Here is a 25,038-nt window from a genome sequence, read left to right on the forward strand (position 1 = left end):
GATTAGAGATATCAGGTTGCTGTTATTTTTAAGGTAACAATTCGTATCTTACATATTTTTGTTTTGCATCAGTTTGCCAGATTTCCTTCTTTGACAAGAAGGGAAATAATTTCTCTGTGATACAAGATCAGTTCCAGTTGCATTTTAGGATGTGCAACGGTGAGAATATGGTGCAGCAAGAGGACATTATCTAAAACTAAAGGGACTAAGAAAGAGGGGGGAAAAACAGTCATAATTTCAGTAAAATCTGCATGCAGCAGCAAAGGCTGCTTATCCTGCCCCTTGCCATTCAGCATATCATGCAAGGGCTTTGCCAGCAGGCATGCACACATGCATGATTTATATCACTGACTCCCTGAAATTGTCTGTTTTGCCAGCTCTGTTATCTGTAGTTGGATGAGGAATATGTGTTTATCAGGCAGAACAGGACCCCAAGAAGAAAACAGTCTAAAATGCAACTGTTCGCACTTCTTGGGCATGTCTGCTCTCTTAGGAGTCTCTTCACTTCTTTTATACCACCAGAATATCCTGTGTTCTTCCCTTTCTATCAGAAGACCTATGATATTTTTTCCATTTCCCTTGTAGCTGGCTGCCATTTTGTTTAGCCTCTTCAAAAGGAGCATTGTAAGAAGCCCACGTAAGAAAGTTTTCATCTCTGTACAAAGAATGTGCAAGTCTTGGAAGGGTCCCCTTGATCATTGACACAAATCCTAGACCGTTCTAGGACAGTCAGATACCCAACCATACTCCACCCAGTAGTGCAACAGATATAACCATGGGCAGACAGTCTGGTACACAGCACGTGGAAGAACAGAGAGTTGAGAGCAGTAAGGAAGGGGATGAGTGTCCTACAGGTTCTGGAGACAGAGGAGATAGATAGGTGTGCTGGTTTTGGCTGGTGTAGAGTTAATTTTCTTCATAAGTAGCTAGTATGGGGCTATGTTTAGGATTTGTGCTGAAAACAGTGTTGATAACACAGGGATGTTTTCATTATTACTGAGCAGTGCTTACACAGAGTCAAGGCCTTTTCTGCTCCTCACACCACCCCACCAGCGAGTAGGCTGGGGGTGCACAAGAAGTTGGGAGGGGACACAGCCGGGACAGCTGACCCCAACTGACCAAAGGGATATTCCATACCATATGACATCGTGCTCAGCATATAAAGCTGGGGGAAGAAGAAGGAAGGGGGGGGACATTCGAAGTGATGGCGTTTGTCTTCCCAAGTAACCATTACACGCGATGGAGCCCTGCTTTCCTGGAGATGGCTGAACACCTGCCTGCCGATGGGAAATAGTGAATGAATTCCTTGTTTTGCTTTGCTTGCATGTGCAGCTTTTACTTTACCTATCGAACTGTCTTTATCTCAACCCACGAGTTTTCTCACTTTTACCCTTCCCATCTCACTTTTACTCTCCCCCATCCCACCGTGGGGGAGTGAGCAAGCGGCTGTGTGGTGCTTAGTTGCCAGCTAGGGTTAAACCACAACAAAAGGAGATTCAAGTCAGTAATGTGAAGGACTGGAAGAGAGCCACACTGGGTGATGAGAATGACCAAGACTACAGGTCATGAATATTCATTATCCCCCATGGCCCAGCTGCTCCTGTAAACTTAGGATGTAAACACTTCATAATCACATGTACATAGGCTGCATTTACACATGGAACTGGAGGGAAAGGCATACAAGCACAGAGGATATATAAAGCTAGCTGAGAAATAGTGAGTGTTTACCAAGAGTAGGACTAATGTACATGTAATTTAACACTCTTGTTCTTAAATCCATCTCACCTCACTCTTGTTCTTTAAGAGATCTGGAGTCTTTCTGTGATATCGTGTGTTGAGGTTTTTTTTGGTGACCAAGCTAGTTTTATTAACAAAAGTATATTAAGTTAATTACAACTTTAATAAAAAAAAAAGAAAGCATTGCAGAAAACCAAAGAGAGGAGCTGGCCACATAATAGTGGGGGGTTTTTCGGAAATATTTCAGCAAACAAAACTTCATAGCAGACAAATGCTAAAACAAATATTTCAATCTGCGGTAGCACTTCCACCAATAACATCATAACACCTAGAATTGGTCAGACTAAAGGTCCATTTAATGACAGATATTGTGCTCTGATAGGGGCCAACAATGAATGTCTGGAGAAGAGTGTAAAATAGTTCAAGCATATAGCAACAGTTTTCCATGGTATTTTCTCCTAGTTTTCAGCTCAGGGATTTCCTCAAGCACAGGTGGTATCTTTGCATCAAGACAATCTACATTCCTTATACAGTCACTGGAGTTCCAATGCCATCATCAGCTGCAGATGCACATTAGTTCTGTGGTGCTAAGGCATAGGCAGTCACATGTTCAGTCCAGCTATGCTCCTTACATTATCAGTCACATGGATCTATTTAGACATACTGTAGCATTTAAGAATAAGGGGATTTTTTTTTTTTAGTATTTCATTTGACCTTGACATTTTGTTCTTCAGAATACCAGCAAGGCTCACAGTTAAGTGATTATTTTTCAGTATATATAATGTCTAATTGATTTTAAAAAGCAATATTTAGACCTAAACTGCTGCTTACACGTCCTGAGCAAGCAGAATGAGTTTATGAAAAAAGAGGGTATTGTCTTCAAAGAATGAAGAGAAATTGGCTAAAATGTGTAGTAATTCCTGTTTGATGACAGGTACCCCAACTTTCAGGTGCAGTCAGAAGACTGGTTCTTGACTGAGAAAACAGTTAATATATGTTGTGGCATACATGCACAGCCTTTATCATAACAGGGCAGCCCTACCATCTCTCTCTCCATTGCGCCACTCTCCCTTGTCTCTCTCCATTGCCTCTCTTATATCTTCCTTCCGGCAACGATCACATGTCTGCTCACAATTCCCTTCACCTGTTTCTGCTCTTGAATCAGCTGGTACTCATTAGGTCACCTCTTAATTCTTCTCCACAAATATAAGATTATGTTTTATTGCTGCCACATAAATTAAACATAATTTGTTTTTAGGTGCCTGTAGAAAGCAATGCTGTCAACATCACTGTTTCAAATTTAAATGCTATGTCTTCATACATTGTTCAGCTCAGATGCATAGCCAAGGATGGCCTCCACTGTGTTTGGAGTAAAGAGATTTTGGTCCCTCACAGTAAGTGAAATCTAATTTTGTCCTACTGGGAATAAGCATGAATGTAAAAGCCTTTTCAAATTTTGTATCATATGAAATAGTATTGTCAGATACTATTGAAAATATGAAGAACAAACTGATTCACATGAGCGCATGTCTCCATCTTTTTCTATGTTTACCAGAACTCATGAACAAGCCAAGAATATCATGTAATGCAACTACAGAAATCTCTCCAGGCAGAAGTGTTCTTCTTAAGTGGGACATAATGTTCACTTTGAGTCTGGGTACCTTCCGTTATGTCCATGCTATTAATTCATTACTTTATAGGAAAAAAATAGACTCATTGTATTGAGACTACACGGTACAAGTAAAAGGCACTGAATATTGTACTCTTGCTTCAGGATTCACTGAATTTGTATGGTGGTGTTTTAGGTGCTAGAAACTAGCAAGGAAAAACTACACCAATTTATAAACTTGAAAAATTATTAAAACAGCAGTCTCTAGGCTCAAAATCATTGACTAGAATAAAGATTCTTTCCAGCTTGCATTAAAAATTGGTGTGCCTCAAGTTTGTCTCTTAGAATTAAGCTTTCCTTGAAAGACCCTCATAAGCTTTTAGTGCATACAAGTGACACACCTTGTGTTTCATGTGTTCCTAAGGAGCATTCATATTCTTGAGACACCAAAATCTTTTAGAAAAGCATTTGGTATATCTACTGATTTACTAATTCAGAAGTGCAAATACATTATAATCAGGAAGGAAAACAAGCCTCTGGCTTAGAGGAACAACTGCATGCTTCCCATAATGACATTTGAAGTTCAAACCTACAAGCCAGAGGCATCCCCTCTTCTGCAGCAGATGTCATTATCAGCTGACTGACTACAGTATATCAGTCAGTTTTACCAGCTGCAGTAAGAAATGGAAAATTGACAATCTTGAATTTATATTAGAGGGGCCCACAGGCAATTTCAATGAGCAAGGTGTTACTAGAGTTGTTTGCGTGGAAACTAATTCTATCTAGATTCTGAGAGAAAGAGCATCTACAAACTCCAAGAAGTTTCAGCCGGGGATGTCCCCTGTAGCAAAGGACAGAGTCTGGCAGAGTTTTGAAATATCAGATGATGTAGAAAGTTTTGTAGTTACCCCTTGTGTTTTTCTTAAGGGAAAGAAAAGACAGCAGACGAAATAGATACCTCATCTCCTGATAAGGATGAGATAGCCCCCTTTTCCCTTATCTCCTGAGAAGAAAGCAAAGCTGCACAGTAAATGATTCATTTTGTAATAAAGCAATTGACTGCACATGCCAATTAAAATGTTAAGCTAAGAAAAGAAATTATTCTCCATCTAAATGCTTTAGTTAAAAATTACATAATATTAAATATAAGATCAGGGCTAGGACCTTCATTCAGGATAACACTTGTACTAGTCTATTATAATGAAAAATGTTCAAGTCCAGATGGCTTCAACAAATATCGAAGGGGCAGAGGGAAGGAGTGCACTCTATAATTAATATGTTAAAGGGAGTGGGGGGGGGGGGGAAATCTTGGGCTCTGCTGCCATACTTGTTTAAGCCAATCTGAAACAAAAAATAGTTTAAAGATGTTAGAGGCTAGACATAGTTCCTCTGCTTTTGTCAACATTCACTGATCCAAACTGTGCAGAGGTTACTCAACAGGCACAAGATAGCTGGCTTCAGCTCTAAACATCCAACCAGGCAGTGTGTATTGCTTTCATGGCTGCTGTCCTGGTTTCGGCTGGGATAGGGTTAAATTTCTTCCTAGTGCTGTGTTTTGGATTTAGTATGAGGAGAATGTTGATAACACACTGATGTTTTCAGTTGTTGCTAAGTGCCCTCCTAGTCCAAGGACAGCTCCCGTGCCTACTGACTGAGCTAGGTACACAAGATGGGAGGGAACATAATCAGGACAGCCAGCCCAGCTGGCTAATGGGGTATTCCATACCATGTGACATCATGCTCAGTATATGAACGGTAGGCGAGATCCAGGAAGTAGTGATCGCTACTTGGTTATCGGTCAGTGCGGGTGGTGAGCAATTGCATTGTGCATCACTCATTTTTGTATATTCTATCATTATCATTATTATTTTCCCTTTTTCTGTTCTATTAAACTGTCTTTATCTCAACCCACGAGTTTTCCTCACTCTTACCCTTCCGATTCTCTCCCCATCCCACTGGGGGGGTGGGGGGAGTGAGTGAGCAGCTGCGTGGTATTTGGCTGCCTGCCAGGTTAAACCACGACAGTTGCAAATAACATGGGACCTCCTGCAGGACTGCACAAGATAGGGCAGTGCTAGCCTTTTCCAGTCTCATTTTGCGAAGCTAAGAAAGCTAAACTCTACTAGTTTCTTCTTGTGTGATAGACCTCATATTTCACATATCTTAGGAATCATTTCTCCTACACAGAAACCTTCTCCAGTTTCAAAGCCTGGTGAGAGAACCATAACGCTATTCCCCCAGCAGCTTTACCAGAGCTTCAAATAATGGCATCAATTCTTCCCTCCCTATCCTGTGAAAGACTTCTGTTTCCGTTTTAAGAGCTTCCAGCTTTAGAAGAAATTCCTCTCAACACATATGTCTTGGCCTTTTAAATTACTGAATGTCATCCTGTCTATGTTACTCCAAAAGTATCCAATTATTCATTAAGGTAACCCAATCTCCTAGCTTTGTGGTGTCTTCACGCTATTAATTTTATGCCAAGAAATAACAGACAAGCTTGATATCAGAAGTAATCTTTTCAGAATTCACAGACCTTTGTGTATTGAGTTCAGTTTCTATATAGATTGCAGTAATTTCCATTTCTGTGCACTCATTTCCTGATCTCTCATAAAGATTAGTACAGTAAAAAAAACGAGTGAACCATCACCACTTAAAAATTTGGATCAATAGATATATAACATGTTCCAAAGTTGTAGTATAATTAGAATCATAGAATAGCTTGGATTGGAAGGGACCTTTAAAGGTCATCTAGTCCAAACCCCCCCCCTGCAATGAGTAGGGACATCTTCAACTAGATCAGGTTGCTCAGAGCCCCATCCAACCTGACCTTGAATGTTCCCAGGGATGGGGCATCTACCACCTCTCCGGGCAACCTGTTCCAGTGTTTCACCACCCTCACAGTAAAGAATTTCTTCCTTCTATCTAGTCTGAATCTACCCTCTTTTAGTTTAAAACCATTCCCCCTTGTCCTGTCGCAACAGGCCCTGCTAAAAAGTCTGTCCCCCTCTTTCTTACAAGCCCCCTTTAAGTATTGAAAGGCTGCAATAAGGTCTCCCCGAAGCCTTCTCTTCTCCAGGCTGAATAACCCCAACTCTCTCAGCCTTTCTTCATAGGAGAGGCGTTCCATCCCCCTGATCATTTTTGTGGCCCTCCTCTGGACCCGCTCCAACAGGTCCATGTCTTTCCTGTGCTGAGGGCTCCAGAGCTGGATGCAGTACTCCAGGTGGGGTCTCACCAGAGCAGAGTAGAGGGGCAGAATCACCTCCCTCGACCTGCTGGCCATGCTTCTTTTGATGCAGCCCAGGATACGGTTGGCCTTCTGGGCTGCGAGCACACATTGCTGGCTCACGTCCAGCTTTTCATCCACCAACACCCCCCAAGTCCTTCTTGGCAGGGCTACTCTCAATCCCTTCATCCCCCAGCCTGTATTGATACTGGGGGTTGCCCTGACCCAGGTGCAGGACCTTGCACTTGGCCTTGTTGAATCTCATGAGGTTCACACGGGCCCACTTCTCGAGCTTGTCCAGGTCCCTCTGGATGGCATCCCGTCCCTCGGGCGTGTCGACCGCACCACTGAGCTTGGTGTCATCTGCAAACTTGCTGAGGGTGCACTCAATCCCACTGTCTATGTCATTGATGAAGATATTAAACAGTACCGGTCCCAATACGGACCCCTGCGGGACACCACTCGTCACCGATCTCCATCTGGACATTGAGCCGTTGACCACTACCCTCTGGATGCGACCATCCAACCAATTCCTCACCCACTGGACAGTCTACCCATCAAATCCATATGTCTCCAGTTTAGAGAGAAGGATGTTGTGGGGGACCGTGTCAAAGGCCTTACAGAGGCCCAGATAGACGACATCGGTAGCCCTTCCCATGTCCACTGATGTAGCCACTCCATCATAGAAGGTCACTAGGTTGGTCAGGCAGGACTTGCCCTTGGTGAAGGGTTGTCTAGCTGTCTCGAATCACCTCCCTGTCCTCCATGTGCCTCAGCATAGCTTCCAGGAGGATCTGTTCCATGATCTTCCCAGGCACAGAGGTGAGGCTGACTGGCCTGTAGTTCCCTGGGTCTTCCTTTTTTTCCCCTTTTTAAAAATGGGGGTTATGTTTCCCCTTTTCCAGTCAGCAGGAACTTCACCGGACTGCCACGACTTCTCAAATGCGATGGATAGTGGCTTAGCAGCTTCATCAGCCAGTTCCCTCAGGACCCAAGGATGGATTTCATCGGGTCGCATGGACCTGTGCACGTTCAGGTTCCTTAGATGGTCTCGAACCTGATCTTCTCCTACAGTGGGTGGCTCTTCATTCTCCCAGTCCCCGCCTTTGCCTTCTGCAGCTTGGGCTGTGAGGCTTGAGCACTTGCCGGTGAAGACCGAGGCAAAAAAGTCATTGAGTACCTCAGCCTTCTCCATATCCCGGGTAACCAGGTCTCCCATTTCCTTCCAGAGAGGGCTGTCGTGGTTTAACCTGGCAGGCAGCCAAATACCACGCAGCCGCTCACTCACTCCCCCCACCCCCAGCGGGACAGGGAGAGAATCGGAAGGGTAAGAGTGAGAAAAACTCGTGGGTTGAGATAAAGACAGTTTAATAGAACAGGGAAAAAAAAGGGAAAATAATAATGATAATGATAGAATATACAAAATGAGTGATGCACAATGCAATTGCTCACCACCCGCGCTGACCGATAACCAAGTAGCGATCGGTACTTCCTGGATCACGCCTACCCTTCATATACTGAGCATGACGTCACATGGTATGGAATACCCCATTGGCCAGCTGGGCTGGCTGTCCTGATTATGTTCCCTCCCACCTTGTGTACCTAGCTCAGTCAGTAGGCCTGGGAGCTGTCCTTGGACTAGGAGGGCACTTAGCAACAACTGAAAACATCAGTGTGTTATCAACATTCTCCTCATACTAAATCCAAAACACAGCACTAGGAAGAAATTTAACCCTATCCCAGCCGAAACCAGGACAGTATCCACCCCTTATTCCATACCATTTACGTCGTGCTTAGGTCTCACATTTTTTTTAATACATTTCAATTAACCACCACTATCTTTCTTTATATATACACACATACATATATATGCACGCACAGATATCATTCCCTTGGTCTATGGACTATCCCTCTAAAATGTCCATTGAGTTCATTTAGTCCATGACTTTGGGCTCCATCTGTTATAACAGTCTTTCAGGGCAGGGGAGGTGGTGTGTGGTGTTGGGCTGTTGCATCCTGAAGCCAGTTCTCATTTCGGTACTGCTGCGCTCGTCCAGTTCTATCATCGTTGCACTTTGCTCGGTTTCATCGGAGTTAGTTCATTCTTCACTAATCTGGGTGACTTTCACTGCTATACCACTGCTATATCATAGAAATAATGATATACAATATCATATAACAAATGACATCATAAAAATCAGTTCATTGGCTATTTTCACCCAAAATCAAATCCCCTTGAGGTACACACCGGACCTCCCCATCCTTTCGCATCACCCACCAAGTGCACACAGGTCCTTGAGCAAAAGCAATCCCACGGATGGGTTTTCCCTTGCCAGAGGCAGGAGTAACCCAGACTGACTTCCCCAGCATATTTCTGATATGCACGACAGGGACTTTATCCCGCTCTACAGTACGTAAGAGTCTTGATTGGGCAGAGCCAGCTCAATTGGCAGATCCCCTGGTATTGACTAACCAGGTGGCCTTTGCTAAATGTGTGTCCCAATGCTTGAATGTCCCACCACCCATTGTTCTCAGCGTAGTCTTTAGCAGTCCATTGTATCGTTCGATTTTACCGGAGGCTGGTGCGTGGTAGGGGATGTGATATACCCACTCAATGCCATGCTCTTTGGCCCAGATGTCTATGAGAGTGTTTCGGAAATGAGTCCCGTTGTCTGACTCAATTCTTTCTGGGGTGCCATGTCGCCACAGGACATGCTTTTCAAGGCCCAGGATGGTGTTCCGGGCAGTGGCATGGGGCACAGGATATGTTTCCAGCCATCCGGTGGTTGCTTCCACCATGGTGAGCACATAGCGATTACCGTGTTGGGTTTGTGGGAGTGTAATATAATCAATCTGCCAGGCCTCTCCATATTTATATTTCAACCATCGTCCTCCATACCAAAGAGGCTTTACTCGCTTGGCTTGTTTGATTGCAGCACACGTTTCACATTCGTGGATAACCTGTGCAATAGCGTCCATGGTTAAGTCCACCCCTCGATCACGAGCCCATCTATATGTTGCATCTCTTCCTTGATGGCCTGACGCGTCATGGGCCCACAGAGCTATAAATAATTCACCCTTATGTTGCCAGTCCAGATCCACCTGAGCCACTTCAATCTTAGCAGCCTGGTCCACCTGCTGGTTATTTTGATGTTCCTCAGTGGCCCGACACTTGGGCACGTGAGCATCTACATGACGTACTTTTACAGTCAGGTTCTCTACCCGGGCAGCAATATCTTGCCACAATGCGGCAGCCCAGATGGGTTTACCTCTGCGCTGCCAGTTGTTCTGCTTCCACTGCTGCAAGCACCCCCACAGGGCATTTGCCACCATCCATGAGTCAGTATAGAGATAAAGTACTGGCCATTTTTCTCATTCAGCAATGTCCAAGGCCAGCTGGATGGCTTTCACCTCTGCAAACTGGCTCGATTCACCTTCTCCTTCAGCAGTTTCTGCAACTTGGCGTATAGGACTCCATACCGCAGCTTTCCACCTCCGATGTTTTCCCACAAGGCGACAGGACCCATCAGCCAACAGGGCATATTGCTTCTTGTTTTCTGATAGTTTGTTATACAGTGGGGCCTCTTCAGCACGTGTCACCTCCTCCTCTGGGGATATTCCAAAATCTTTGCCTTCTGGCCAGTTCATGATCACTTCCAAGATTCCTGGGCGACTGGGGTTTCCTATTCGGGCCCGTTGTGTGATCAGCGCGACCCACTTACTCCACATAGCATCAGTTGCATGATGTGTAGAGGGGACCCTCCCTTTGAACATGCAGCCCAGCACCGGCAGTCGGGGTGCCAGGAGGAGCTGTGCTTCAGTACCAACCACTTCCTAAGCAGCTCGAACTCCTTCATATGCTGCCAATATCTCCTTCTCACTTGGAGTGTAGTGGGCCTCGGATCCTTTGTATCCCCGACTCCAGAACCCTAAGGGTCGACCTCGAGTCTCCCCTGGTGCTTTCTGCCAGAGGCTCCAGGTAGGGCCATTCTCCCCGGCTGCGGTTTAGAGCACATTCTTCACATCTTGTCCTGCCTGGACTGGCCCAAGGGCTACTGCCTGAACTATCTCCTGTTTAATTTGTTCAAAGGCTTTTTGTTGCTCAGGGCCCCATTTGAAGTCGTTCTTCTTCCTGGTCACGTGATAGAGAGGGCTTACGATCTGACTGGAATTTGGAATATGCATTCTCCAAAAACCCACAACACCTAAGAAAGCTTGCGTTTCCTTTTTGCTAGTTGGTGGAGACATGGCTGTTATTTCGTTGATCACATCTGTTGGGATCTGACGATGTCCATCTTGCCATTTTATTCCTAAAAACTGGATCTCCTGTGCAGGTCCCTTGACCTTACTTTGTTTTATGGCAAAACCGGCCTTCAGAAGGATTTGAATTATTCTCTCCCCTTTCTCAAAAACTTCTTCTGCTGTGTTGCCCCACACAATGATGTCATCAATGTATTGCAGGTGTTCTGGAGCCTCACCCTCTTCCAGTGCGGTGTGGATCAGTCCATGGCAAATGGTAGGGCTGTGTTTCCACCCCTGGGGCAGTCGGTTCCAGGTGTACTGGACGCCCCTCCAAGTGAAAGCAAACTGTGGCCTGCACTCTGCTGCCAAAGGGATGGAGAAGAAGGCATTAGCAATGTCAATTGTGGCGTACCACTTGGCTGCCTTTGACTCCAGTTCGTATTGGAGTTCTAGCATATCCGGCACGGCAGCACTCAGTGGCAGCGTGACTTCGTTCAGGCCACGGTAGTCTACTGTTAGTCTCCACTCTCCATTGGACTTTCGCACTGGCCGTATGGGACTGTTAAAGGGTGAGCGAGTGTTGCTGATCACTCCTTGGCTCTCCAGTCGACGAATCAGCTCATGGATGGGGATCAGAGTGTCTCGGTTGGTGCGATATTGCCTCTGGTGCACTGTTGTGGTAGCAATTGATACCTGTTGTTCCTCGACCCTCAGCAACCCCACAACAGAAGGGTCCTCCGAGAGACCGGGTAAGGTGGACAGCTGTTTAATTTCCTCCGTCTCCGGGGCAGCTATACCAAAAGCCCACCGGTACCCTTTTGGGTCTTTGAAATACCCTCTCCTGAGGTAGTCTATGCCAAGGATGCACGGAGCCTCTGGGCCAGTCACAAGGGGGTGCTTCTGCCACTCATTCCCGGTCAGGCTCACTTCGGCCTCCAATACAGTTAACTCTTGGGATCCCCCTGTCACTCCAGAAATACAGATGGGTTCTGCCCCTTTATAGCTTGATGGCATCAGGGTACACTGTGCACCGGTGTCTATGAGAGCTTTATACTCCTGTGGGTCTGATGTGCCAGGCCATCGAATCCACACAGTCCAGTAAACCCGGTTGTCCCTTTCCTCCACCTGGCTGGAGGCAGGGCCCCTCTAGTTCTGGTCATAGTATCCGCTTCTCACTTCTTGCAAACGTGAGTCAAGAATTTCTTCATTGCAATTACAATCCAAAGTAAGATCAGCCCTTCTACTCTGTCTGGGGAACTGTTCACTGGAAACTGGACCGTCATGAGACAGGTTTTTCCTGAAAACTGGAGCAGCATTTTTCCTGGGAGAACCCCCTTGTGTGATTGTTTTTCCTTGCAACTCACGTACACGTGCCTCTAGGGTCAAGGTAGGTTTTCCATCCCACTGCCTCATGTCCTCTCCGTGGTCACACAGGTAAAACCACAGGGTGCCCCGTGGTGTGTACTTTCGATATCCTCTCTCTTGATCAGAAGAATGCTGACTCCTAATGGCTGAGATACTGGTCCGTACAGGTGGAGAATAGGACATACCCTCTTCGAGTTGCTGGATCTCCCGGGATAGTTTCTCCACAGCTGAGACAAGGGAGGAGGAGATAGTTTCTTCAAAATCCCGAAGTCTGCTAACCACCTCATCCACCGTTGGTGCTTCTTCCTCTTTCCAGCACAGTACTGCCAACGAACTGGCATACGATGCTGGTGCGCTCCGTACCAACTTCCGCCACATGGGTCGCGTGCACTGGATGTCATCTGGATCTTTGGGTGTTCGGGCGTCGTCCAGGTCACTATAAACCACCTCCAGCACGCCTTGTTCTCTCAGGTACTGGATACCTCTCTCCATAGTGGTCCATTTGCCTAGGCGATATATAACATCTTCCTTGAAGGGATACCTTTCCTTTACGCCTGACAGCAGTCGCCTCCAGAGGCTGAGGACCTGTGTCCCTTTTCCAATTGCTTTGTCAATACCCGCTTCCCTAGCAAGGGATCCCAGCTGTTTGGCCTCCTTCCCCTCTAATTCCAGGCTACTGGCCCCATTATCCCAGCATCGGAGCAGCCAGGTAACAATATGCTCGCCTGGACGACGGCCGAAATCTTTCCGCATATCTCGCTACTCATTCAGGGATAAGGATCGGGTGGTTTCCGTCTCGTTTATGAGTTCTTCCTCTTCCTCCTCCCCTCCTTGTGATGGCCCTGCTTTTCCATCATCCTTTTCTACACGACCTGACTTCCGCTTCAAAGATTTCTTCTTCTGTACAGGGGCGACGGATACCAGCGACGGTTGGTCCTCTGGTTCAGCTGTAGTACCCGTCGCGAGGGTTTGGGTAGCTGCAGTGCCTGTCGCTGGGGTTCGAGTATTTGTAGTGACTGTTGCCGGGGTTTGAGTGGCTGCAGTGCTTGTCGCACTGGTTGGAGTAACTGCAGTGACTGTTGGCGGAGTTTGAGTAGCTGCAGTGCCTGTTGCGGGGGTTGGAGTAACTGTAGTGACTGTTGCCGGGGTCTGAGTAGCCATAGTGGTTGTTGTGCGGGTTGAAGTAGCCACGGTGGTTGTCGTGCGGGTTGAAGTAGCTACAGTGCCTGTCGTGGGCGTTTGAGTAGTCACCGTGTCTGTTGCCGGGGTTGATCTCTGGACAGTATTCCTGAATAGCTGTTTAACCCTAAACAAGGCCTGAACCACATTCAGGAGACATAGCAATATGAACATGCTCATTTGAACATCCCAAGGATATTCAAAATTCTCAGGGAATATTGTGGACGTCTTCATGAAGAGGATAGAAGAAAAAGGAGTTTCTGAAGATATGGAAGGGAAGGTGAACAAGTGGGAGAAAGTGTCCCATCCTGTCTCCCCACTAAATTCATCCTCTGAGGTGAAGACGTAAGAAGTGTAATTATTAATAGTTTCCAAAAGATAGCTCCCGAAGAACAGGAATGATGGCAGTGCTGAGTACAGGCTCGTGACCAATAATTTTATCATAACATAAAGCCAGGTCACACAGTATAGCAAAGCAATGACCTTAATCCATTTCCCAGAGATGACCAACCCCACATAAAAACTGATAATCAGCAGTATAGACAGCCAGTAAGGTGCTATATACCACAACTCCAAAAACAGATCCAAAAACTCTGAGAGCAAATAAATCAACATTGTGAACATCGAGTACTAAACTGATATCATGAATGCTTATAACAAATTTGTTTTAACCCGTTTTGGTCAGATGTGTCGTTATCTCAACCCTTCGTGCCCCACGTTGGGCGCCTAAAAGGACTGTCGTGGTTTAACCTGGCAGGCAGCCAAATACCACGCAGCCGCTTGCTCACTCCCCCCACCCCCAGCGGACGGGGAGAGAATCGGAAGGGTAAGAGTGAGAAAAACTCGTGGGTTGAGATAAAGACAGTTTAATAGAACAGGGAAAAAAAAGGGTAAATAATAATGATAATGATAAAATATACAAAATGAGTGATGCACAATGCAATTGCTCACCACCCGCGCTGACCGATAACCAAGTAGCAATCGGTACTTCCTGGAACACGCCTACCCTTCATATACTGAGCATGACGTCACATGGTATGGAATACCCCATTAGCCAGCTGGGCTGGCTGTCCTGATTATGTTCCCTCCCACCTTGTGTACCTAGCTCAGTCAGTAGGCCTGGGAGCTGTCCTTGGACTAGGAGGGCACTTAGCAACAACTGAAAACATCAGTGTGTTATCAACATTCTCCTCATACTAAGTCCAAAACACAGCACTAGGAAGAAATTTAACCCTATCCCAGCCGAAACCAGGACAAGGGCCCACATTTTCCCTAGTCTTCCTTTTATCCCCGACCTACCTGTAGAAGCTTTTCTTGTTGCCCTTGACATCCCTGGCCAGATTTAATTCTATCAGGGCTTTAGCTTTCCTAACCTGATCCCTGGCTGCTCGGACAATTTCTCTGTATTCCTCCCAGGCTACCTGTCCTTGCTTCCACCCTCTGTAGGCTTCCTTTTTGTGTTTGAGTGTGTCCAGGAGCTCCTTGTTCATCCATGCAGGCCTCCTGGTGTTTTTGCCTGACTTCCTCTTTGTTGGGATGCATCGCTACGGAGCTTGGAGGAGGTGATCCTTGAATATTAACCAGCTTTCTTGGGGCCCTCTTCCCTCCAGGGCTTTGTCCCATGGCACTCTACCAAGCAGATCCCTGAAGAGGCCAAAGTCTGCTCTCCTGAAGTCCAGGGTAGTGAGCTTGCTGCGCGCCCTCCTCGGTGCCCTAAGGATCCACCATTTCATGGTCACTGCAGCCAAGGCTGCCCTTGAGCTTCACATTCTCCACCAGCCCCTCCTTGTTGGTGAGAACAAGGTCCAGCATAGCACCTCTCCTCGTTGGCTCCTCTACCACTTGGAGAAGGAAGTTATCATCGATGCACTCCAGGAACCTCCCGGATTGCTTATGCCCTGCCGTGTTGTCCCTCCAACAGATATCGGGGTGGTTGAAGTCCCCCATGAGGACCAGGGCTTGTGAATGTGAGGCTGCTCCTATCTGTCTATAGAGGGCCTCATCCGCTCGGTCTTCCTGGTCGGGTGGCCTGTGGCAGACCCCCACCGTCATGTCACCTGTCCCTGCCCTCCCTTTAATCCTGACCCATAAGCTCTCGGTCGGCTCCTCATCCATCCCCAGGCAGAGCTCCATGCACTCCAGCTGGTCATTGACATAGAGGGCAACACCCCCTCCTCATCTCCCCTGCCTGTCCTTCCTAAAGAGCCTGTATCCCTCCATCCCAACACTCCAATCATAGGAGCCATCCCACCACGTCTCCATGATGCCAATAAGATCGTAGCCCTGCAGGCGTGCGCTCGTCTCTAACTCCTCTTGTTTATTCCCCATGCTATGTGCGTTTGCATAGAGGCATTTAAGTTGGGCCCCTGATGAAGCTGTCTTACTGGCTGGGGTTCCTTTGTGACGCTCTTCAGGCGCTCTCCTGCTGACCTGTGATCCTTCTCCAGGCTCTGGGCATCTATTGCTGGCCCTGGCATCAAACTGGTAGGAGTGGGATGGATTGAGGTTCCCCTCCCCCGGCAACTTTAGTTTAAAGCCCTCTTCACCAGCTTGGTAAGTCTATGCTCGAAGATGCTCTTCCCCTTCTCTGACAGATGGACCCCATCAGCCCCTAGTAGACCAGGTTTCTCAAAGCGAGTCCCATGGTCTAGGTAGCTGAACCCCTGGCTGTGGCACCAGTCCCGTAACCATTTGTTGACTCTCCAGATTCAACTGGCCCTTTCAAACCCCTTCCCTTTGACTGGCAGGATTGATGAAAAAACCACCTGCACTCCAGAGTCCCTTATCATCGCTCCCAGGGCTCTGTAATCCTTCTTGATGCTCCTCAGACTGCTCCTGGCTGTATCACTGGTGTCCACGTGAAACAACAGCAGCGGATAATACTCAGTGGACTGTACGAGGCTTGGTAGCCTCTCAGTGACATCCCTGATACGAGCGCCCAGTAAGCAGCACACCTCTCTAGAGAGTGCGTCCGGTCGGCAAATGGGTGCCTCAGTACCTCTCAGAAGAGAGTCGCCTACTACTATCACCCGTCACCTTTTCTTAGTTGCGCTGGTTGTTATACGGGGGGCAGATCGGGCTGCCTTACTCAGCTCCAGCATCTCTCCTGATGTGGTGGGTCTTTCCTCTTTACTAATTACTAGCATTTTTCCTCAAAGAGATCAGATGCCTAACAGAGCCTAGTAGATGAAAATTCCCAGAGGCATATATTGCAATTAAACACCTCTCATTAATTTTCAAGTTCCTAATTATGAGGGGTATGTTCCAGTGAAACGTAGAGAATGTTACGGCTGCTTCACTGCTATTATTACTAATTGGATACACATAACTAAGATCCCAATTAAGCAAAACACTTAATCCTGTGCTTAAATCCTCTCAATCTAAGCATGCTCTTAATTTTAAGGAAATGCTTTGCGTCATTGATTCCTAATAACCTAGTCAAAAGTATGATTTTATCCTCATCATTAAAGGTGACATATTGTTTATATAATTTAATTCCTCTTTATTTTCTGCACAGGACATAATAACATGTATAGAATAATAATATTTTTCCTCTTACTAGGTAACACAAAGGGAGAACATCCTTGGATATTACGTTAATGTTGAAAGAATACCCAACAGTTGCAGGGATTCACCAAATCGCATCATTCTAAAGGACAGAAGAGTTCTAAATCTCTCCATGGCTTATTATAGAGTTAATATTTCTGCCTATAACGAAGCAGGAGAATCTCCACAAACTATCTACATTGTCCCAGATTTCTCTGCAACAGGTACTTTATCATTCATTCATTTGAGGGGTGGAGAAGTTTTATGAGCAATCTCTAGGCTGCCTTTTGACAGTCTTTGGGATAGGGATAAGCATTCTCTTGAATATTCATTAGGCTTATATTTTTGCACAGTGAGAGTCAGTATTGTTTCTTAAGAAAGGATTTTGATAGAAATTAACTAACAGACTAAGCAATTTAACATTCCTTGTAGCACTTCTTGTTTTCTCAAGCTAGAGAAATAACTATGTGCTAGATTTACCTATCGAAAAGGCTTACGGAATGTACTCAAAAGTAAGTAGATGCCAGCAGTTTAAACAAAGTTCTCAGAATTATGTGCAAATCTAAGGTTTTTGAGCTTAGTAACTATTAAGAGACCTGCTACTGTCCTTTATTTCAGTATTACCCCTACTGGCACATGGGAGGAGGAATAGATAGGATGTACACATCATATTCCAATGAAGATGTAAGCTTTTGCGAAGCCTAAATACACAGGTTTTTCATTTAAACAATAAAACTATTTAACAACAATTTTTTTATAATATAAAATAGTTTCATTTGTTATAATCTTGAGATAGTTATTGCAATATTAGAAAAAACTCTCTCTTCCAAGGTAAGATTTTTTTAAAATTAAGCTATAGCATGCACAAGTAAACAAGTGTGCAAGTACCCTTGTTGATCTCAAGACAACTGCAACTAATTGGTTTTCCAGTATTTTCTAACACACTCCCCTCATTCTGTTCTCCTTTGCCCTGCAAAGACTTAACAATTTGGTTTTGCTCCTTTAACTGCTTTAGCTCTCTTCTGATGAAATATATATATATCACCTCAAGCCATCTTTTGGCTGACAGCTGCTTGTTTACTGAACCTCTCAGTTCTTCATGGCTCTCTCCAGACACCTGTTTTAGATTTGGTTTTACTTCTATGCAGGTTCTCTGTATCTATGATGAATTACTGGGAAGATACTTGCATTAAGTGCCTTCCCAAGATAAATTCTTTCTCAGCATGCACAATTCTTCCTTGGCTAGCATAGCCATTTTCTTTAATTCCACTTTATTATATTGGTTTTCAGAGAGGAGATGAAATAGAGAATTTTGTCTGTCTGCCACAAGATCCATTTCTTATCTCAAAACGACAGATTGTTCTTCTCCCTCCTTAGTTTCAGTTAGAATGTCTTTCCTAGTTTGATAATCTGTCTTAAAAAAAGTCAAAATGTTTAAAATTCTTGCAGAAAATGTAAAGCATATGAAATATTAAATTATATAGCTATAATCCATAATTAGCCCCTTCTCCTGCTCCCCCAGGTAAGCACTGTCTCACAGTTGCTCTATGTATAGCAGTTAATTGCTAAATAGCCTGCTGTGAACTGCTATGTCAAGCTTCCTCCTCTTCCTGAAGCTTGGAACAGCCATTTCCCCTTTTCCGATTATAAGAAATTAAAGGTCATGAACAGCAATTAACACTGGAGCTCCCAGAGACCATTGCAAAGTACTAGATGCTAAATTTACTTTATTGACATACTTGTGTAAACCTTACTATATACTGGTCATCTGCAATGATAACTACTTAATGAATAATCTTAGAAAAAGAGCAAAAGAGAGAAAGCAAGCAAGAGAGGAAAAGACTGCTTTCCTGTTTATTGATCCCTAATGGTATATTTGTTCACAGACTTGCCTGGTCAAATCCATGTTAAACATCAGGGAACTAATGCATTTGTCAACTGGACTCCAGAATACAGTCCAAAATGTTTTGTGATTGACTGAGGCACTGGTAAAGAAGATATGCACATGAAAATAGTAACTATGGCTACTGGAAATTTTACACTAGGTAACAGCAACAACCACATCTACTGATGGAAGCACCATTTCATTTACTGGTTATTTTTTGTTGAGGAGGGAAGGATTTTCATCCTGGTTTTAAGAGCAAATTGAAGAGTCAGATAAGTGCAACTTGTATCTTTGTCCAGCACTGAGACAACATCTAATTTTTAGAAGCACCAAAGCAGATAAGAAGAGTTTTCAGTAGGGTTCTTCTGGTCACAGTTGGGCAAGAAATGCAGCTAAGCTGCTGTTGCTGTATGAAGTCTCTCCTTCCCCTCATTCCAGACAGACCTATACATTACTGGCTAAAAAACCCAAATAGTTTCCCTTGTCCCTAGGTAAACTTAACTTTAAATATAAACTGCTCTGTTACAGTCTCCCTTAGATTACTTTTTTATCGCAATGGCTGTCCTTGTCAAAGCATAAGTTCTCAACTCCAGTATTCTGCTTACCAAGCTAGGCACAAAGAGCTACAGCCAGGGAGCAGTTTACGGGACAGTCATAAAAAAATCATGATTAAGATCACATAGGAGACTCTTGCAAAAGCCATTCAGGACTGGCTTTTATGTACAGTAGAGAACATTTAACTTCAGGTTTATATAAATGAATGCACTGTTTTCCTTGGCCCTCCTGCAACATCTGCACTGCCACATTACATCTAGTTGTTTTGCTTGTTTTTAAATATGCTAGCTGAGGGGGAAATATCTGTCCTTGAACTAAGATATCTACAGCTATTTTAGTTCCCTACTTCTCCTTCAGCAGCTCAAATCTTCCAGATGCAGACTATAAGCAAGTCTGGCATCTTTTAAAATCAAACCAGTGTTATGTCTTATTCTGCTTTTCAAATAGTTTGTATAAAGGGTCTAGAGACAATGAGTAAGGATGCACAAATTTTGCACTCAGTGTAAAGCACTTATACTATGCTTTGAGGCTCAGAAAGTAAGAAAGAACTATACAGAAAAGCTATAAAGTTGTTGTCCCTCCTCCCCTTATTTCTCACTTATAACTTTTCAGTAAACCCTGATGTATGTTTATTTGTTTTCCAGACAATTTTCAGCCATATAAGTTTTACAAAATAATAGTACATGCATCTGATGTGTGTCAGTGTGAAAGTTTCACAAGACATGAAAAGACTTTTGGAGTGACCCACTTTTACTCAGTTGAAGGAGATATTCCTACCCTTTATATAACCTCATCCCTTATATTTCTTCTCATTTCCCATCTGCAGCAATAAAAGAAATCCTACACAAAGTTTCTTTTACAGGTGACTTAACAGCATTCTCCAGTTAGCGTTACCTTTGGTCCTAGCAGTTATGTACTGGCAGTGAATGACCTGAATGTTGTTCCTTATTGACAGGTCCACAGAAATATTATTACACATAACATTACCAAAATAACAGGAAAAGGGTCCTGGAGTTACTAGTCCCTATAGCTCAAATTTAACTGTGGCCAAATTCAGATTTTCCATTTCCAGTTCAGTAGTGTCTTGTATTGCGAGTTGAAATGAGTACGGCTGTGACTATTGGAGTAAAAGTGTTCGTAATTAGTCAGTCACAATTTCTACCTACTTTGATATTGCTTAAGATGAGTTTGTTTTACTCTATGGGATTTCTCCTTTCTCTTCCACCCTTTATGCTATATTTATGACAACTAGAATCAGGCAAGGAGCTCTCTAGGAAGCAGCTAGGTTTCAGTCTTGTACGTCTATCACATAAGTATTGATGCAGAACTTAAATTATTATCTGAATTTTAAGTTCCTAGGACAGGTCCCGCTAACGTGACAATTCTGAATATCACAAAGCATTCTGCACTTGTGAAGTGGACCAAAATAGCTGCTGAAGACTGGGCTTTCTCCAGGGATACAGGATCAGCTACATAGATTCATCGAGGAAAAAGTCTCTGAGTAAGTCACTTGCTCAGAGCCATGACAGAAAACCTTCAGACCATTAAGTGCTTTCACAGCACACTACTGAATTACTTAGATTTCCATGGGAATTGAGTGCTCTCAAAGGTCAGCTCCTGGTTAGAGTTTTAATGCTCTAGATGGTCCTAATGAATACCTAGAATTTTCTAGATATCATCTCAAATTAAAGATTGATAAGAAAAAAATTCCTTAAAGCTTACAGTTCTAAGGCTACTGCAGAATTCTCTAGTAACATTGAAAGGAAGATGTATGCTCTCAGTATTTCTGAGGCATTAAGATTTCAGTCACGATACTTTTATATTTCATTGCAACTCAGCCAAGCTTGACTGAGCATTACTGTAGGACTTAAGAAATTATATATTTCTTTTTTGAACTAAGTTAGCAGGGAATACAGTTTGTATTTCTTACCCATTTTTAGAGACACTTATTAATTTCATTTTTAGAAACATTTTCTTAAATTGATAGCTTTTATGTTTAACTGCAAGGGATTAAACTTCTACACATTGAAATAAATGAATAGTTATCAGCTCAAACCACTTAAGTTTACAAAAAACAAAATCCCCATATCTCTTTTGATAAACATTTTCCTTCTGGTCTGCAGTGGAAAGTCTTCTTGCCATAAATAACAATGCATTAACTTCGCGCATACTGACTTTCAAATAAAATTAAAGACATGTTATGGAAGACAAATAGCACCTAAAACCCGACAAAGGAGAATAACGAGTTCTATAATTCATGTTGGTATATGCCTTTACAGGACCGTAAAAAGTAACAAAAGCTTCAAGTATGCAGCGTTAGCAGGAGGTTTGGCACTGTCTTCAGGGGGCTCTAATCCACCCCACGTACCTATCAGAGAGCACGAGAGGAGACCAGAAGGGGAGTGTCCAGGACTGAACTCCCCTCTCCCTCTCTCCCCCCATCAGTCAATACAACAGTGACACAACACCCAACTGCCATATTTTCCAGGCAGGAAAAATAATTTTATTGGAGAATTTGGGGAAGAGAAGCCTATAGGCTACAGCACCATTTCCACTTCTATGAAAGTCTTAAATTCTCAGTGGCAAACTTGAAAAGTAATTTCTGCCATGTTAAAGGCATTCTACAGCATTGATGGTTATGTTATTCTGGCCAGGGGAAAACTCACTGCACCATCAAAAAAGAAAGGTTGAACTGAAAGCCCTAAAAGTAGATGAAGCAGAATACACATCCCTTTTTCTGTACTGAACGCTAAGTAATAGCGCTGATATTAATCAAGGCAAATAACTACCAATTACTGTAATGACAAACACAGAACTTAACATGGACATTCGTTCTACTACTGCTGTGAAAACCAGTCCTTATTTCAACTGTTACAGCCGAGGGTATTTACTGTTCAGGACGTTAGGTATATTTCCCTGTCATACATTATACACAGCCTACTGCACTTACCACCTAAACATCCTTGATGTGTTAGAAGCTCATGCTTTTTACCTCTAGATTCAAAATGTACATAAATATTTTGGAGAAATCTTGTACCCATCAAAAAAAAATCTGCACAGTGCAGCTTCCTCCAGGTGTGAATTAGGGCACAGAAATTTTGCACTGATACAGACTCAGCCATCAGAGTTCATCTAATAATCTCGTTCCCCAACCTCTCTTGTTTTGGCTGTTACTCTCAATTCTTCTACCACAAGTTACCATCTTACTGGACTGAAGGAAAAGACCATATACCATGTGCAGATTTCAGGATTCACTAATGCTGGTGAAGGACCTCCGACTCTTTCACAACCTTTCAACACTCCAAAATATGGTACCGTGGAAGCTCCATGCATCTGTGTCACCCAGCATGAATCTTTACTTTATGCACTATGTATGGCATTATTCTCTACCCTTTCCTGCTTTTCAAGGGGTAACAAAGTGCTCATACACAAGATTTATTATTCAATTTATTACTGATAGCAAACACACAAAATCATTCCTTTGTTACAGATAAACTATGTATCACAGAACAACTCTGCCTATATTTCATTACCTAACGTGCAGGGAAGACTCAGCTAGGCTTCCTCATCTCTGAAACATTTTCTGACCTTTTTATGCTAGCTATATTCACATATCTTTATTGCCAATTCCTAACAGATTTCATCAGTTTAAATATTCTGTCTGTGACTAGTTAAGTTCAGTAGTCTTCGTTCTTGGCAAAATCCCAAGCAATCATGCAGAACTGTTTTCCAGTTAGCCCCTTGAGCCATTAACTATTAAAAAAGTCTCTCTTTCAATTGCTCCTATTGTGGGTGACAGCTAATCACAGTATCTTTTGTTTTCTAATAATTTAAGTACATTTTATGTAACAGGTCCTATAGTTCACTGGCAAGAGTTTGCTTGTTTCAAAGATGGCTGGATTGGCTAAGATCAATACAGTTACATTTATGAAGTCCCATATATTGTATTCATATAGGGTTGGCTAAACATGGACTCTCATTTTTTTTAACACGTTATCAGTTAGACTAAATCTAACACTGCAGTAGATCCTTTTTTGGTTTGACCACGGCTACACTCAATTGAAGCTTTCTAAAAAAAAAAATAAATAAAATAGGCTAAGACAGTATCATTAAACAAGCTAGAGCTCACATAATAGCATGGGGAGTAGGAATACTTCTTTTATTATAAACTGTTTGTCTTTGGATGGTGGATTTAAAAACTCAGCAACATATATCTAGATATCTCAAAAATACAAACCTGAAAGCCTCAGACCCTACCCCCAAAATCCCCAGTCTTGTTTGAACTAGATGTCACTTACAGGAATCCCAAAACATGTATAAAGTTTGACTTGAGTTCTGTTTGAAATATTTCTCTCACGGAGGCAATGTAGCCTCTCTATACTTGATACTGTAAGTCTGATTCAATCTCTCTGTTTCCCATCAGATAAAGGAGAATTTGAAGGTTTTGTGACTGGCCTTTGCTTCAGCATGATGTTCATTCTGGTTTTTGCACCTGTCACTTGTTCTCTGGTGCTTAAAAGGTAAGAAGGGAATATTGACTGAAGCTGTTAGTAGTATTTCTGTTTTACTTAACCTCGAGTTTCATAGCACCGGACCTTTTTTGTCATTAAAGGCAACTCAGCTCAAAAAGCACACAACACAAAAGCCACTCCACTCATTTACACAGTGAGAGCAATTACAAACCACTATAAACTGATTAAAATACTTTGTCAAAAATCTATAATCTTTTGCTTTTGATACAGTTATCTGACTGCCTCCCATTGCAACAACCATTTCTCACAGTGGAAAATAGTTTATATATATGGAAAAAGAGTGCATTTGATTATTTTGCTCTTTCATTCCCAACTGATAATCACATCTCTTCTACTGAAATACAAAAATAAATTCCATCAGCATACACAAGTTGATATTGCCATCTAAGCAGTTTCCTTCAAGCACATTTGGATGTTAACTGTATAAATTATGCACATAAGCACATAATGAGAAGGAGTAATGGATGGATGAGTAGGGAGAAGAGAGAATAACAAGGGTGCCTGCAAGATATGGATGAGGTCCTCTTATTTTAGGAGAAATTATTCTCTGCAGTAATAAAGTACATCCCCCTCAAATTAATCTGAGGTATGATATTAGTGGCATACACTACCACTAAAAGAAAAATGGCTTGCATAGTAATTGGTTCTAATATTTATTTTCTGATAAACCTAGCTGCATACAACCATTCATATTACTATTTTGATGTCCTAGAATGCTACCCTCCTTTTTTCTCCTTTTACAAAGCACCAGCCTCAGAAGCTGAAAGCGCAGCTGTTAAAGGACAGAACAGACAGACGGTACAACCCATGACTTGAAAGCCATACCGCATAACATAACTCGCTTTACCTTACACATCAGGCTAAACTCCTGCCTTTGCTATTGGGAAACAGACTGCACTCCACATGAAGTCTGCTGTGCACTTTCCTTTTCAGATTTTATTTTAATATCTGATCCAGCCTTTCTGACAAGAACTTCTGAGACCTACACAGAAGTTTTGCCCGGAAAGAACTTTATTTTGCTAAAGATAAGATCACACTTCATTGTCCAGGCCCATTAGAAAAGAATTCTTGGAAAACTAGAAAAAAACAGCACATAGAAGCCCAGTAGAGCACTACAAAATAGCAATGAAATACATAGTAGCATTGAACACCTGGAACTGAG

General features: G+C 43.4%; 1 pseudogene; it reads left to right on the top strand.

Annotated features, from left to right (window-relative positions):
• Positions 1-25,038, top strand: part of LOC142075046 (interleukin-6 receptor subunit beta-like) — a 40,370-nt pseudogene that overhangs the window by 9,624 nt on the left and 5,708 nt on the right.

This window comes from Calonectris borealis, chromosome W, assembly GCF_964195595.1.
Source record: "Calonectris borealis chromosome W, bCalBor7.hap1.2, whole genome shotgun sequence".
In the NCBI taxonomy this organism is placed as follows: Eukaryota; Metazoa; Chordata; class Aves; order Procellariiformes; family Procellariidae; genus Calonectris; species Calonectris borealis.